We start from the raw sequence: 15,363 nt of genomic DNA on the forward strand, positions 1-15,363 counted from the left end.
GAAAACAAGCAAAATATGAATGTTTTCAGTTTTGCTTTTTGAATGTTCTGTTACGTTCCTTGTGTGATGTATAGTGTAAATATGTATTTGATTTTGAAATTAGATTAGTTCTAATATGAATTAGAGTGCTCTGTGGATTCCGTGAGAAACCCTATGAGGAATAATTATAAGTATGACTATGTGAAATAGGAACAAATGACATTAGACATGATATTGTTAAATGTGATGAAATGAGATAAGTTATAACTATGAGAATGTGAGATGTGATGAATGTGAAATGTGAAGTGATGAGTCCATGAAATTGTGAATGTGTGACATGCATCATTTGCATTTATGAGCTAATCAGGTGTACCTTTTGGTCATCAAGTGATGTAACCAGCTAATCAGATGTACCTTTTGGTCACCAAGTGATGTAACCAGCTAATCAGGTGTACCTTTTAGTCACCAAGTGATGTAACAAGCTAACTAGGTGTACCCTTTGGTCACCAAGTGATGTAATCAGCTAATCAGGTGTACCTTTCGGTCACCAAGTGACATAACTAGCTAACAGGTGTACATTGTGTCACCAAGTGATGTAACAAGCTAACAAGGTGTACCTTGGGTCACCAGAGATGAACTAATGAGAAATGTGATTATGAGACACATGACTGGCGCCACATGCATTTATGAGTCGAGTCCATGAGATCATTGCATGATGAATGATTATGCATGTGTTATTGTTATATGTATAATTTAAATTTGTACCTAAATAATGTGTGACTATGACTGTGATTGTATGAACTGTGTGTGTTGCCTAACTATTATTTCTACACTTAGAACCGAGTGAGATGTTTCTCACTCCCTTGTTGTTCCTTGTATGTGTTTAAAATTGTGTTGCAGGTGATCATCAACATGAGGATGTTGGTGATGAAGCTTAGGCTTCAGTTGGGCATGCTCTGATAGGATATGTGACATCGGGGTATAGCTAGGCGTAGTTAGGATTTCATTAATGTATTTTGTTTGGAAAAACTTATGTTTTATCTTTTCCGCATTTGATAATGTTTTAAGTTGATGAATGTGAGTTCTCTACTCTCACGTTATTAGAATTGTTGTTTTAATTTTAAACATTTTTAACTCAATAAGACGTTCTTTTTATCATGATTTCATATTTATGTTGGGGTAGAGGGTGTCACATTTAGTGGTATCAGAGCAGGTCGATCCAATTGACTGTGAGTTATGAGTCTACTATGCTTGTCTGGTAGTTGAATGATGGAATGAATTGTGGAATTTATTGATATGCTAGTATGATGATTGATTATGTTTGTGTGTACTCTAACAATGTTTTGCTTTATGATGAGGATAATGATGATGATGTTGATGTTTCCCTTGTGTTGTTAGTGTTGTGCTTACTTGTATATTGTTTTCTCAGAATTTGGCTGAAAGACATGATATAGCTTAGTTGATGCTATTCATGATTGTTTATTTGTTTTTGATACTTCTTGCTTATGTAAGAAGTAGTGGTTGAGTGGTATCACTCGTGTTGCGAGCATATGTACTAGTAGTTGTGGACGAAGCCTTGTGCTAACGAACTAGAAACTATTAGAATCTTGGATGTGGGTGAGACATTGATTTGTCGAGTGTATTGAGATTTTATGGTTGATGGAGTTTCTGGAATTTATAGTTTTAGCGATTGAATCCAAGGAGGTTGTATCTTGAGAATTGGAAGTTTTCTTGATGAGAGATTGAAATGTTGGTATTTTTCCTCGAGTGTTGGTGCTTTTTAACCTTTTATGGTTTAGGTTGCATGTGAATTTTATTTTCTAAGTTTGTTGTGCTAAATATGTGAGTTGTTTTGGTTTAGGATTTTAGTGGGAAGCTTGAATATGAAGTTCAGGTGTGAGTTTGGAAGGATTGAGGTATTTTTGTGGCCTTAGATATATTGATAAACTATTGTTGTCTAGTGTAGAAGATATTTTTCTGCAGTTTTGTTGTGCTAGTATGAGTACCATATTGACATAATTAGATTTTGTAGTCTTCATGAAAGTTGTAGCTTTGGATGTTATCTTTCCAATGGGACTGGAATTAGGTAAAACAGAGGTCTAGAACTTCAGTTATAACTGCTTTGGTGATCAGAAGACTAGTTGTAAGCGTTGAATATATTTGTTGTGATTTTTGAATTTTTAGCTAATGTGGAAGAAAATATGCACAAAGTTTTGATGATGCCAAAGAATTGAAGAAAATAAAGGTCAAGTTAAAGCAAACTGATCAAGAAGCAAGATCTCAAGTAATAACTAGATAAGTCTTGACTGCTTAGCTTAGTATGTAAAATGAACTTTTAGAATTTGCAAATTTCACGGCCATTAAAATAAGAATTTCAAGAAAACCTAAACTTAATATTTTTGAATATAAGAATAAGTTGTTTGAAAAGAAAGCAAAAAGAGTATTCAAAAGATTAAACAAAAATATTTTTAACTGAAAAATAGAAGCTCTCTATATCTTAAATTTTCATAAGCCAAAACAAGTGATATGTGTCTGGTAATCGATTACCACTTGCTGTAATCGATTACCAGAGAAAGAAAACCTCTTATCAAAAGTTCAAATGTTAAAATGCTCTCTGGTAATCGATTACCAGTAATTGTAATCGATTACCAGAAGAGAAAATGTCAAAATTTGAATTTGAATTATACAACGTCTCAATCATTTTGAACTTTAACCGTTGTAATCGATTACCAAGTCTTGTAATCGATTACCAGAGCCTATTTTATGAAAAATTATAGAGAGTTACAACTCTTCATAAAAAGACATAACCCAAGAAACAATTCTCTATAAATACCTATAATTTTTCAGAGAAAGGTGACGAACTCTATTGTGAAAATAATCTTTACAAATTACTTGGCCAAAATCATTTGCAAAATCTCTAAAGGGTTCATCAAAGATCATGAAAATGTAATATCCACTCTTCAAGAGAGTCATTCTGTAATACTTAATATAGATCATTGGATCTGTAAAGGAGAAAGGGTTTTTCTCCTTGTTGGTGTTTGAATCTCAACACAAGGAAATGGAGTTCCGAGGTGTTGGAGGATTCATTTTCTTGTAAGGTTTACAAGAGTAGTGGAAATCTCAAGTGGGTGACTTGAGGACTGGATGTAGGCAGGATTGGCTGAACCAGTATAAAATCAAGTTTGTAATTCTTCTTTCCCTACACTTTTAATTTCTTGTTATTAATTATAATTGTGTAGTTTGCATCATCATTCATTCCTTCAAATTTGTCTAAGGAAATAAATTGATAAAGAAGTAATTTGAAAAGTTTTTTATAAGAGGAAATTTAGTAAACTTAATTCACCCCCCCTCTTAAGTTAATTGAGGCTAAGGGACTAACAAGTGGTATCAGAGCAGGGTTCTTGTATAAGGCTTAAAAGCTTCAAGAATTGAAATGGCCTCATCAAATTTTGATCAAAGGAGTTGAATATGAGATAAAAGAGATAGTTGGAATTTCTTAAGGAATAAGATTTTGATCTTATTTGTTATTTTGCCAAAGCTATTGTGGTGACCGATGTTTTGAGTAGGAAACCTTTATATTTATCTTCCCTCGTGATTAGAAAGATGGATCTTTGAGCTCAAATTAGGGATTTAAGTTTGACAGGTGAGTTTACTCTTAATAGTGTAAAACTAGGTATGACTTGAGGAACGAGTGGATTGTTGAAGGAAATTTGAGAAACATAATTAGTTGATTCATTTTGGTGACAAGACATGAGGCTATAGGATAAGGTGATGGATAAGAGTTTAACTTGGGTGTAGATGGAGTGGTGAAATTAGAGATTTGGTATGTGTACCTAGTGAACTTATGCTTAAGTGTTTGATCTTGGGAGAGGGTCACAGAAGTAAAGCTAATATTGTGACAGATGCCTTGAGTAGGATGATCATTTATCCATTGTTTTTGATGATGTAAGGGTTGGATTTGATTGAGGAGGTTAGAGACTTAAGTGTGATGTGTGAGCTCACCCTTAAGAGCATTGGATTGGATATGTCGAAAGTGACTAGTGAATTAATGGATGAGATTAGAGTAGTCCAAAAGTTAAATCTTTTCTCAGTGAACCAAGTGGAGATGATTAGTAGGGGTATATATAGCCCTTTACGAATGGAAGTTGATGGTGTTTTGGGATTCAAGGATAAAATCTATGTGCCTAGCAACCCCAAATTAAGGAAGATGATCTTAGAGGAAGGACATAAGAGTACTCTTAATATTCATTTAGGAGCTACTAAGATGTATGAGAGTGGCGTAGCGGAAGCGTAGTGGCCTAAGGTGAGGAGAGGAGTGAAGGAATTTGTGTACTCGTGTTTAGTATGCTAGAAGTATTTAGGAGTTTTGTAGGCTTTAGACGTCCCATTTTGGAAATGAGATGGTGTGTAGATAAACCTTGGTTGTAGGCTTGCCTAAGATGATTACGAAATTTGATTCTTTTTGGGTTATAGTGGTTGGACCCACCAAGTTTACTTGCCTTACCCTTGTTGATAATATATATTCCTTGGTGAGATTGTTAGAGTTGTACATGAGTAAGGTAGTAAGGTTGCATGGGAATTAGAAAACAAGATGCGAGGATCCTACTTATTTCTATTTTCAAGAGAATTTCGGGGACGAAATTTCTAAAAGGAGGGAAGAATTGTAACACCCCAATTCTCATACTTTGATTGAGGGTAATTTGGTAATTTTTAGGGTGATTTAGTAGCCCAGAACGGGCCATTCCCAAATTGGAACGGGCCGTTCCAAACTACTAAAATGAGAGTGATTTTATAGTTCAAAACGGGTCGTTCCCAAACTGGAACGGGCCATTCTAAAATACAAAAAGTGTCTACAAATTTTAGATGAGAACGGGGCGTTCCCAATTTGGAATGGGGTGTTCCCAATCACGAAAAATGCCTAAAACCCTAATTGAGAACGAGCCGTTCCAGATATGGCCGTTGTGGGCTAAGTGCAACCCTAGAATGGGCCGTTCTGGTTTGAGAACAGGCCGTTTTGGATGAGAATTTTACACATGCCGTCAGAGTCCAGAACGGGCCATTCCGGCAAAGCCTGATGCCTATAAATTGAGCTCTTTGCCACTCCCAAAAAGCACAATTTTCATTTTCTGACTTCTTTTCTTTTACACTCTTTGAAGAGCAAGGGGAGCCTAGAGGAAGAGACCAGCAAGATCCAGTTTTAGCGTCTTCTTCTGCTTATCCGGGTAAGGGGGGAGTGAGAAACCTCGCTCGGGGTGTGGGAATAATTGTTGGGTAGTCGGATTGGCCCCCAATCCCTAGCCTGATGCATGCTCCTAGGAACAGGAAAAATACAAATGTTTTCTGTTTTAATTTCTGATTCTTCTGTTGTACTCCTTATTGAATGAGATGTATGAATATGTGATTAATTTTAAAAATAGATAAGTTTTGATGTGAATTAGAGTGCTATGTGGGTTCCTACTGGAAACCCTATGAGAAAACAAGCAAAATATGAATGTTTTCAGTTTTGCTTTTTGAATGTTCTGTTACGTTCCTTGTGTGATGTATAGTGTAAATATGTATTTGATTTTGAAATTAGATTAGTTCTAATATGAATTAGAGTGCTCTGTGGATTCCGTGAGAAACCCTATGAGGAATAATTATAAGTATGACTATGTGAAATAGGAACAAATGACATTAGACATGATATTGTTAAATGTGATGAAATGAGATAAGTTATAACTATGAGAATGTGAGATGTGATGAATGTGAAATGTGAAGTGATGAGTCCATGAAATTGTGAATGTGTGACATGCATCATTTGCATTTATGAGCTAATCAGGTGTACCTTTTGGTCACCAAGTGATGTAACCAGCTAATCATGTGTACCTTTTGGTCACCAAGTGATGTAACCAGCTAATCAGGTGTACCTTTTGGTCACCAAGTGATGTAACAAGCTAACCAGGTGTACCCTTTGGTCACCAAGTGATGTAACCAACTAATCAGGTGTACCTTTTGGTCACCAAGTGACGTAACCAGCTAATAGGTGTACATTGTGTCACCAAGTGATGTACCAAGCTAACAAGGTGTACCTTGGGTCACCAGTGATGAACTGATGAGAAATGTGATTATGAGACACGTGACTGGCGCCACATGCATTTATGAGTCGAGTCCATGAGATCATTGCATGATGAATGATTATGCATGTGTTATTGTTATATGTATAATTTAAATTTGTACCTAAATAATGTGTGACTATGACTGTGATTGTATGAACTGTATGTGTGTTGCCTAACTATTATTTCTACACTTAGAACCGAGTGAGATGTTTCTCACTCCCTTGTTGTTCCTTGTATGTGTTTAAAATTGTTTCAGGTGATCATCAGCATGAGGATGTTGGTGATGAAGCTTAGGCTTCAGTTGGGCATGCTCTGATAGGATATGTGACATCGGGGTATAGCTAGGCGTAGTTAGGATTTCATTAGTGTATTTTGTTTGGAAAAACTTATGTTTTATCTTTTCCGCATTTGATAATTTTTTAAGTTGATGAATGTGAATTCTCTACTCTCACGTTATTAGAATTGTTGTTTTAATTTTAAACATTTTTAACTCAATAAGACGTTCTTTTTATCATGATTTCATATTTATGTTGGGGTAGAGGGTGTCACATTAGATTGGTCAAAATGTTAGTGTTGGATCAACCCAATGCTATTGTTAGAATGGTCAAAATGCTAGTGCAAGAATGACCAAAGTGTTGGCACTAGAATGAACATGGGTTGTGTCAGGCATATATTGAGCTTATACAAAAAGAAAATTGTAACTTGTGCCAAGTAAATACTAGGCATAAACCAAAAGTCAAATATGTTAAACAAGTACTCGACCTAAAGGATCCACACTATTGGCTCTAAAGACCTAAGAAAACCAAGTCATAGGCTTTAAGAATCAAGAGATGCAAATGAAATGTAATGATATGATGCAAAATATCATGAGATACAAAACTTTCAAGACTAAACATTTTTTTTCCTTTTCTTTTTGCTTTTGTTTTTCTTTGAGAGTTTACAACCCTTATTTCTTATCATGGCACACGACCTAGGATTCATGGGTAGGAGAGACCTTTGATCTCTCTTTGACTTGAATGACAGTTGATCATTCCACTGGGTTACTCTTAAGTCATTGCAAATAACATTATTTTGTTGGTTGCCTTTTTTCGTATTTATCAACAAATTATTAAGCATATTGTGGCTTATAAAAATAGTAATGCTTTGACCTTTCTTTTTTAGATGTAACACACATTTCCTTTCAATATATTACCATAAAATGAAAAATGAATTGAAAACAAGATAATCTTATTCAAGAAAGTGATAATTTAATTACAAAGATGGTCATTGTAGGCCAAAATGGAACATATGTACAATGAACTTTTGGGAATTAAAATGTAACGATGAAAGGTATTTGTGGTATAAGAGACACTTTCTAGATGAATAATGTTAGTACTACACTTCAATAGCTTTGACTACTCATCAATAAACTTGAAAGGATAATTCAATACATTATTTGCCCCAGTTTTTGGTTCTGCACATGATTTTCCCTAGTAAATACCTCTTAGTTCATAATTTTACATGATAATTTTGTTATGCATTTTTTGTTTTGTTTTGTGTGTTGCTTTCTTTTGATCCTAATTTTTGTCTAAATCACTCTTTCAAGTTTTCAACCAAGTAGGTTGCTCTAACTTTTACCTAAATTGCACTTTTAGGTTTTCAATCTAGTTAGCTCTTTTTTTAGGCATAATATTTCTTCACTATGTCAAAATTCACAGGATATGAGAGGTCTCTGCTTCCATGTTTGTGAGGATCAACGCTTCTCCAAAGAAAGCCTTCTTAACTACATAAGGTCCTATATAATTTGGTAGAATTCTCTTAAGCACCAAGTCTCATTCTCAAAACTCCCAATGGTGTACTTTATTTTCAAATGCATTCTTCAATAATTTTTGGTATAATTGGCCAAGGAAAAATGCATTAAGCCTTTTTCCCTCAATGAGATTTAGTTGGTCTAAATAGGCTTAGACCTACTCTGCTTTTTCTAATTCAACTTCCATTAATACTCTTAAATATAAGATTTCAACCTTAATACATAACTACTTTTAATATGTGTGCTTTCTTTTTATGTTTTTATCCCACCTCAATAAAATATATTTAGAATGCATTTATTTTACTTTTTCTATACCGAGCACAACAAGTGAATGCCTCCACACAATGCCCTGAAATTCAAATAATAGACATTTGCACTTGGTATCATGATTGTCTCTATTAAACACCACAATAGACTCTACTTCTTTTGGTTTTACCCAAAGGTCAAGTCTTCCTCCAATTTGTGAGTGCAAATAGAACCTTCTTGTAGTGTTAATGATGCATGCCAATTAGTTGTAGCCTAAACTTAGCTTGGACCTCTTTCAAATTTTCATGAGTATATATTACATGGAATTTTCTTTCAATAGGAGACTTTGTATTATAACATACGACGCTATTAGAAGATTGTAAATTAGCTTGGAACTTCTTTTTGCATTATCTCGAAGTGCATTTCATATTGATTAACAAAATGCTCCAAGGTTGTTAGTTGGTGGACATATCCATCAAAGAAAGTATGAATACTTTCAATTATTGAGAAGTTGACATTCCAACCCAAAAATGATGTTTCAAAAATACAGGTACCCACCTTTGTTGCTCAACGTACAAACCACTAAGCCATTTATTGTCTTGTAAATTAAAATTAGCACTAGTGAAAAAAAAGACTTTAAAAATTGATTATTTTTCACTTTTAAAATCGATTATTTGAATGATTTTAAAAGAGTCAATTTTAAAAGTTAAATTTTTAAAATCGATTATCAATCAATTTTAGAAGTGCAATTTTAAAATCAAGTATGCAATAACCATTTTTAAAAGTTTAACATTTAAAATCGACTTTAAAATAATCAATTTTAAAAGTTTTGACTTTTAAAATCAATTATAACAACTAATTTTAAAAGTGGTAAAAAAAATTTTAAAAGTAGGTATGTTTTAGGAGTATCCCAAAACAAGACACACAAATCAAAGAATACAAGATAGCTCATATATGATTTCGTCAATTAATGAGTTCTCAATTGACCAAAATGTCTATATTTCCTATTTTACTTCTCAATGGACCAAATCATGTACAAATGAGAAGAAATGGTAAATGTTAACCATATAAACCCTAAACCCTATATATATATATATATATATATATATATATATATATATAAAATCAAAAGTGTTTTAAATACATGAAATACATACTTATGAACATAATAAGTTAAGTGAACTTGGTAAAATAATATTATATATCTTCAACTACGAAACATATGACTACAAAAAAAATACAAAATAACAACCGAAATTAGCGACCGAAATTTATCGGTCGCTATTTTGCGACCGAATTAGCGACCGAATCCTGGTCCTGGGGGTAATCATGGGCCAACCACGAAACCGCTACGCCAATTTGATTCATTGATATTTCGCTGAAAGTAATTATATATATATATATATATATATATATATATAATACAGAAACTTATAATTTTTATTATCTTATAATTTAATATTAGATTTCTTTTAATTATAAAATATAGTAAATAAAATCTAAAATCTGTATCAGTTTCTTTGATAAAAATATTTAATTAAATTTTGAAAAAATATTTAATTATAATCTTTTGATTTAATATTGGATTTTGTTTTGATTATAATATTTTAATGTGTTTTATTTGAAATATCAGTTAAAATATTTTATTATCTTTTCATTTTAATTTATTGTAAAATAATTAGAATATTTAATTTAGTATCATTAAAAAAATAACCATTATAAGATTTAATTTATTTAATTTCATTATTTATTATAATACTTTTAGTTACTGTATTGATAAAATCTTCATTAGAATCTAATGCTGCATGTCGCTTTCTTTTATTCACTGAATGGCGAAGCATTCAGTGAATGAGACGAAAATCTTCATTAGAATCTGTTAATTATTGTTAATTTGTGGTTTAACTTGACAGTTATTCAAGGTGAGTCCTGTTTTATCGGTGTGCGTGGTGGAAAGATCTGATATGCTGGCAAAAAGGTACCGAGCAAAATCTTTGTGCTAAGCTATATATGGTTGGAAATTTTCAATGCCTGGGTGATGATTTTTTTGTTTTTGTAAGGTTTGTCTTGTTGTTAAATCGTCTTAATGTATTTTATGCTATATTTGAATCCAAATACTAATGCATTTTAACTGTGCTATTTTGAACCAGACATTGTATTCCAGGGAAGTCACTATCCAGTTTAGAAACGAGGAGGAGAGTGCGGCCTTCCATTGTGTAGTCCAACAGTGGAAGAAGGAAGTCAATACTCAAGGTGCTGTTTTGAAAATGGGTGTAAAGCTTGTTGTGGAATGGCCTCTGTTAGATGATGACATTGTTCCAATTGCACATCGGGCAAAGGCCTTTTCCATGTTTTCATGTTCTATTGTTATTAATTAATTGCTTCAGGTCATGTTTGGTGGTTAGAGTGATATTTATGCACCAACTAAATATTAGTTATTAAACCTGTAAAACTTGGAATATATAGGCATAAGCATTTTCTTTTAATGTATTTTTTTTATTATTATTATTTAAAAGCGTTTTACTTTCAACATATATGTAACTTTTCTGCTGGCCAAAAAGATTTTCTTCTTTCACATGCTGATTTTGGAAGTTGATCTATGGCAAACTAACAAATTTATTAGGCTAGTTAATGCTAGTGAAGCCTAGGTTGTCAATAGCAGTCGGAGCGGCATGGAGCTGCTACATTGATGCCATCATGTGGTTTTTCAATGTTGCTACTGGAGTGGGAGTGAGGCGGCTGCTCTGCGGCCACAATTGCTGGTTTAGGGGCAGTTTGAATATGGCTGACAGAACAGGAAAAGGAAACAGTGTTTGAGAGCTCTTGGTAACTTTGATTGTGGGTTTAAGGGCAATTTGAACAACACGCACCTGACAGAACAAGAAAAGGTAACGGTGCACGTGTGTGTGGTAACCCTTTCCTCCCACCTTCTCAGATCTGCCATCAGCATAAATCCTTGTCATATGACACTCACTTATTCATCTCTCTAATAAATCACACTTAGATACATGAACCATATTATTAAACTCTATTGGACTTGGAGTCTCCATAGTTCGTTAATAACCAGAATGAGGGAAAAAAATGACTTACACGATTCATAGTTAGATAAATAATTTTATTTGTTAAGCATTTTGTAATATAAAAGAAATAGAATCATTGATTATAGAAAAATTGCAACAAGTTTAGATATTATTAAGATCGGAAAGAAGTATAGTATATCTTATAATGAGACTTGAAAGTAACATTTAATCTTGTTATACCCATCAATATATCTAGTGTTTGAGGACTTATACTTTTTCACCAATATATTTCAATAGTTGAGAACTTGAACCTTCACTCGATACACTCTGCTACCGATCACTTAAAAGATTCATCACTTCCATCTCTCTGCATGTCCTCTGTTCTGTTTTATAGTCGAGTACTACCCTAGATGATCCTGACCATGCTGTTAATGATGCTCTTGATGACATAGCAGAAGACCCTTAATTAAGCTTCTTTATTTTACTTGTTTCAGGATATTTTATTGTATTTCACTATTACTTTGTTGAAGTTTAAACGTTTTATGTTATTATTGTGTTTTTAGCATACTATATTGACATACTTATATTTTATTTAATTTTCACTATAATATAAATTTACATCGATGAGATTATGTCTTTTAGTATGTTCTAGTTTATTATTATAAATTGTGTACTAAATATATTGTTCATTTCATATTCGTTAACAGGTATAAATTTATAATTTAAAAAGAATTTAAAAATACTGGTTAACATTAGCGACCGAAATAGCGACCAAAAAAATTTGTAGCTAATTCAAGTTTTTAACGACCGAAATAGCGACCGAAATGATTCGTAGCTAATTCAAGTTTTTAGCGACCGAAATAGCGACCGAAATAATTCGTAGCTATTTCAAGTTATTAGCGACCGAAATAGTGACAAAATAATTTGTAGCTATTTCAAATTTTTAGCGACCGAAATAGCGACCGAATTTATTCGTAGCTATTTCAGGTTTTTAGCGACCGATTTAGAGACTGATTTTTAAAATATTTTTATTAATTAAATAAAAAAATTAGCGATGGAAATTGCTACCAAAAAATTCGGTCGCAAAATTGGTCTCGAGAAGTTAGGAGACCAAAATATTAGCGACGGATTTTTAATGTCTAGCGACTGATTTTTCGGTCGCTAAATTGTGACGGAAAAAATTTCGGTCGCTATTTAAAATAGCGACCAAGGTTTTAGCGATGGATTTTTTCGGTCGCTATTTCAGTCACTGAATGTAACAGCGACTGAATTTACCTAAATAGCGACCGATTTTGGTGGTCGCTAAAACTTGATTTTTTTGTAGTGATGTGAAACTTGAAAATATAAGTCCTAGTTAGTCAATGTAATGCTCAATGAAAAATGTAACCCATTGCTCACTAATGGTCTTTATGTCTTATAGCGGCAATGATGATCGATCTATAAATATTTATTAAGAAAAATTAGAACAATTAGTATAAAAAATTAAAAATAAATAAATAAACCAACCCGTAATTAAATGAAAAATAAATAAAAAAACATAAGAATTCCAGAATTCGCATGATGTTGGAGTGGTTCTTGCGGCTGGTCCGTGGAACTTGGAACCAGGACTACTACGACTGTCCCTTTGGAAGAAATACTTCAATCTAAGAAATCACAAGAACACGTTTGCACAAGTATGGCTGCGTATATTGGAGCTACCTCAAGAGTATTGGAATCCAATAATTCTTCTTGCAATTGCTTCAACCATGGGGACTCCAATTTCTTTGGACAAGGCTACCTTGAATCAGACATATGGCCACTTTGCTAGAGTATTGATTGAGATTGATCTCACAAACTAGATTCCTACTCAACTACTGGTTGAACGGGAAGGATATACGTTCTTTGTGTTCTTTGAGTTTGATAAACTTCCTATGTTTTTCTCTAACTGTCATTGTATAGGACACTTGATTCTGCATGCAGGCATGCAGGAACGGAACACGTCCACAAAACATGTAGGAGCCACATGAGAGGTCACGCAAATCTGCTGGTGCAGTGGGTGCTTCTGTCTCAAATGATGGTGTAGAAGCTACTTCAATTTCAAGTAAAGGTGCAACAGCTGAGGGAGCACATGCTGGTCAGCACGTAGGTGAACCAGCAGATTGTGAAGCTGGTGCTAGTTTGGTATTGTAGCCTTGTGCTGCTGGTGCAGGTATAAATGTCCAGCTGGAGCTGGAAAAGGTCACCGCAAGTGTGCCTAGTGTTGAGGAGCTTAGAGCTGGTCCATTCCAGCCAGTTGGTGGAATCATAAACCTAATGGATATGGCTGCTTGTCTTGATTATGTAGCAAGTGATGCAACTACTGTTTTGGTTCATTCAAGTGCAGCTGTTGTTTTGGTTCAGTCAAGTGAAACTGATGCAAATTTGCATCAAGGTGCTGATGTAGCTACTGTCACGGCCACGCAATCTGCTGCACCTACTGCTATCCTGGTTGATTCGGAACATGCATCACTTTTGCTGGCAAAGGCATCTGTAAAGGTGCCTAAAGCAAACAATTTTGTGGCAGCAACTGCTGCAAATGTAATCAAGACACATGATGCATTGTTGACTCACAAAACTGGTACTGGCAGCAATACTGTAGTCCTCAAAGATGGATCTTGGCACCTCCTTCCAGCTATTCGTGACAGGGTAGGTAATCAACTTGGCAATATTGTTATACCTCTTTGTGAATTGGAAGACTCCCTCATTTGGGACTTATCCCCGAATGGGGACATGCTATTTAGAGATGCATACTCTTTCATAAGGCAAACCAAGCCTCAAATTAACTAGGCTAAAACAATCTGGCATAAATATATTCCCCACTCTAAGTCTTTTGTAGTCTGGAGACTTTTCCATGGGAAGATCCCCACTAAGGATCTCTTAAGGAAAAAGGAGGTAATCATTACATCTGTTTGCCTTCATTGCTATAATGCTCTCGAAACCTCTCATCACCTGTTCTTTGAGTGTTCATTTGCCCAAAACATTTGGGACTGGCTCTCTAGATTAATGGATGTCACTCTAAACACTACAAACATTATGGATATTTTAAATAACACATGGAGCAAATTTGCTAGATTGGTAATTTTATCAGCTATCACTTTCTCCATTGATGAACTATGGAATAGTAGGAACTTGATAAAATATCATAATTGCTTCAATACACTTGAATATTTGAAAAACAAAATATTATCACTTGTTAACTCTTGTAGCTCTCTTTCTCCTTTGTCTATGCATAATAATATGAAGGAACTTAAACTACTAAAAAGTTTTTTGTTTCCTTGCAAGGGCCGGAGAATGGACCAGTTTGTAGAGGTGAGATGGTTTCCCCCTTCAGCAGGCTGGATCAAGTGTAACACGGATGGAGCTTTTTTTACCTTCTCCTCTTTAGCAGCATGTGGGATCATCTTCAGAGATAGTAGAGCCAACCTGATTGGTTGCCTAGTAGAGACAGTTTTGGCCAAATCAACACTGGAAGCAGAAATGTTGGCGATCATTCATGCAGTTCAGATCGCTCGGAGACATGGCTGGATGGCGCTATGGATAGAGACAGACTCGATCCTAGCCATTAGAGCCTTCTCTTACCCCTCTTTAGTTCCTTGTAGTTTGTATGTTCAGTGGCTGAACATGTTATTCCATATTAGGCAGATGAGATTTTGTTTCTCTCACATTTTTAGGGAGGGAAATGGATGTGCTGATAGTCTAGTAGGCTTCGGTCTTAGACACATTGGTTATCATTGGTGGCTATCTGTTCCATCTTGTATCATGACTACTTATTCTATGGACCGTGGAAAGCTTCCACACTTTAGAGTCTCTTAGGATCGGTGGTGACAGACGTTTGTACTTGTATTTCTTTCTTTTCTTTTTCATTTAGTGTATTTTGATATGTTGCAGATGATTAGTATGGATTGAGGTGCTAACCTAGTTAAGATCTCTTTTCCACATAGTGATGCCTTACCATATCTACCTTTCTTCAAAAAAAATAATAATATACAAGGTACTTAAGTTTTCTAAATTAGGTACCTAATTTGTCTATCTAAGAGATATTTAATTAGTTATATGTAAGAATCTCGTATGGAGCTTTGGAACTAAACTATTTTGGTGGTAATCTGTAAGTACCTTCATAAACGCTCAACGTCTCATAGAGTCTTGAGGCCTGTTCTAACGCTAGTGAGTCCTTGAAACCATAACTCACCTAAACTTTTATGATTAAAAAAATATTTTA

This window comes from Cajanus cajan, chromosome 1 (assembly GCF_000230855.2).
Source record: "Cajanus cajan strain Asha chromosome 1, NIPB_CcT2T_4, whole genome shotgun sequence".
NCBI classification, from domain to species: domain Eukaryota; kingdom Viridiplantae; phylum Streptophyta; class Magnoliopsida; order Fabales; family Fabaceae; genus Cajanus; species Cajanus cajan.